The following is a 2,753-nucleotide window of genomic DNA, read 5'->3' on the forward strand; positions in this document are numbered from 1 at the left end:
CCGTGCTGCCATCCAGCCATCTCATCCTCTGTTGTCCCCTTCTCCTCCTGCCCCCAATCCCTCCCAGCATCAGAGTCTTTTCCAATGAGTCAACTCTTCACATGAGGTGGCCAAAGTACTGGAGTTTCAGCTTTAGCATCAGTCCTTCCAAAGAACACCCAGGGCTGATCTCCTTAAGAATGGACTGGTTGGATCTCCTTGCAGTCCAAGGGACTCTTGAGAGTCTTCTCCAACACCACAGTTCAAAAGCATCAATTCTTCAGTGCCCACTGTTTCCCCATTGATTTGCCATGAAGTGATGGGACCAGATGCCATGATCTTCGTTTTCTGAATGTTTAGCTTTAAGTCAACTTTTTCACTCTCCTCTTTCATTTTCATCAAGAGGCTTTTTGCCATAAGGGTGGTGTCATCTGCATATCTGAGGTTATTGATATTTCTCCTGGTAATCTTGATTTCAGCTTGTGCTTCTTCCAGCCCAGCGTTTCTCATGATGTACTTCAGTTGTGTCCAACTCTTTGCAACCCTACGAACTGCAGTCCACCAGACTCCTCTATCCATGGGATTCTCCAGGCATGAGTACTGGAGTGAGTTACCATGCCCTTCTCCAGGGAATCTTCCTCTTTCAGGGACTTAACCCATGTCTCTTATATCTCCAGCATTGGCAAGCAGATCTTTTACTACTAGTGCCACCTGGGAAGACTAACTTTATAAAGCTACCAGGTTTTCCATTAGGATTCTTTAGTTTCTTGCCTAGTTTTGTAATATAATTTAAAATTTATTCAAAACATGTACTTGTCCAATTTCCTTCCTTCTTGAAGATGAAGCACTTTGACAACAAGCATCAGAGTACACTAATTGTCTTTAAATGACAGAGAAATTTAAAAATCAAAATTAAATACCTGATTGCAATGCAATCCATAAAGATACTTGACTACAACAACCAGAATCACGGCTGGTAACATTTTATCGGGACATACCAGATTTTTAGGAATTTCATGTAATTTTTAGAATATCTGTGTTAATAGTATTTATTCATACAGTATAACCTGAGCAGGCTTATCATTCATTTGACAATGTTTAGGGCTTCCCTGGTAGCTCAACTGGTAAAGAATCTGCCTGTAATGCAGGAGACCCTGGTTTGATTCCTTGGTCAGGAAGATCTCCTGAGGAAGGGATAGGCTGCCCATTACAGTATTCTTGGGCTTCCCTTGTGGCTCAGAGGGTAAAGAAACTGCCTGCGATGCTGGAGACTTGGGTTTGATACCTGGATTGGGAGGATCCCCTGGTGGAGGGCATGGCAACCCACTCCAGTATTCTTGCCTGGAGAATCCCATGGACAGAGAAGCCTGGCTGAAGCATCTCAGTTAGCCAGAGGTCAATTTTAGAATCGGCAAAATGATACTTATTCACTTAACCAAAGTAAAAAGATTTCGAAAGCAAATAAAGATCACTTAAAGGTAAAGAAACTCATACAATCTTTTCTCAAAAGCAGCTTTCTGAGAAAACTGTTCTTTTAACAAGAAACCAAATCCAATATTGTGTCAAGCAACTCTCAACAAAATCCATTTATCCAAATAACTGAATCGAATCTTAGAGAGTCTTGATCATACGTTCCTTGTCAGTGTTCCATTTCATGAACATTCTACAACTTTCTTTACCCATATCATTTTGCCCCTTTGTTATTTTTTTCCATTCAGGAGCAACCAGCTCTAGGACAAACTGTCCTCTGCCCCTTTAACCAAATGTAATGTAATTCCATTCCTCATACCTTCTTTTATTGAATATATGAATTAAACTTTCCTTGCATACTGAAATATTTCCCTTATTTAATACCTTTATTTAAATGTTTAAATTAGATTCCTCAACTTTGTAGTGAGTACTAAGAAGTAAGCAATTATGATCTGTCTCTCGCATTAACATTCTGTAGATTGTTAAACATAAATACCAACAGTAAATTCTGAAACATGTACTTTCTTATAGAGAATATCTCAGGATGACAACTAACATATACATCAACAGTCCCTTATTTTCTCTGCAAGGAGAAACCAATTTTTGTTAATTAATGTTTCAGTATCTTATTTTATTTGGGAATGATCTAGCTAGTCAATAAACTCCTAGACAGTAAAATTCCTTGCTGTCTTCATACCACTTACCCTGTATTTTACAACAAGAGTAAGAGCCTTTCTTCTTCTTTGAGCTCCAAACCATCTGCATACAGCAAGTCACGCCTATTTACTTATATGCAGAGTACATCATGAGAAACGCTGGGCTGGAAGAAGCACAAGCCGGAATCAAGATTGCCAGGAGAAATATCAATAACCTCAGATATGCAGATGACACCATCCTTATGGCAGAAAGTGAAGAGGAACTAAAAAGCCTCTTGATGAAAGTGAAAGAGGAGAGTGAAAACATTGTCTTAAAGCTTAACATTCAGAAAATGAAGATCATGGCATCCAGTTCCATCACTTCATTGCAAATAGATGGAGAAACAGTGGAAGCAGTATCAGACTTTATTTTGGGGGGCTCCAAAATCACTGCAGATGGTGACTGCAGCCATGAAATTAAAAGACTCTTACTCATTGGAAAAAAAAAAGTTATGACCAACTTAGACAGCATATTCAAAAGCAGAGACATTACTTTGCCAACAAAGGTCCATCTAGTCAAGGCTATGGTTTTTCCAGTAGTCATGTATGGATGTGAGAGTTGGACTGTGAAGAAAGCTGAGTGCCAAAGAATTGATGCTTTTGACCTGT

Source organism: Bison bison, unplaced genomic scaffold, assembly GCF_000754665.1.
Source record: "Bison bison bison isolate TAMUID 2011002044 unplaced genomic scaffold, Bison_UMD1.0 scf7180017864240, whole genome shotgun sequence".
NCBI classification, from domain to species: Eukaryota; Metazoa; Chordata; class Mammalia; order Artiodactyla; family Bovidae; genus Bison; species Bison bison.